Genomic DNA, 282 nt, shown 5'->3' with positions numbered 1-282 from the left:
TTGTGTCTAGGCTTAAGGTTGATAGTTTGATTGATCATTTGCCATCCTTAGTTCGATACTTGATCACCCAAGGTCTAATCCCTATGCCCATGAGTTCTCTTTTCCCTTTAGTAAAAAGTCATTTCATTTATCATTAATCATTAGTTTAGAAACCTTTTAAATCATTGGTTGCACTTAGAATAAGTGAGTACTTGCATTCTCAGTGCTTTGATATCCCTCAGAACTGGTTCGACAATCTTTTATACTACATCGTTTGTCTTAGGAGCCTTGAAAACTCCTAAC

Source organism: Brassica oleracea, chromosome C7, assembly GCF_000695525.1.
Source record: "Brassica oleracea var. oleracea cultivar TO1000 chromosome C7, BOL, whole genome shotgun sequence".
NCBI classification, from domain to species: domain Eukaryota; kingdom Viridiplantae; phylum Streptophyta; class Magnoliopsida; order Brassicales; family Brassicaceae; genus Brassica; species Brassica oleracea.
The sequence above is the reverse complement of the archived record's forward strand: the minus strand, read 5'-3'. Positions refer to the sequence as shown.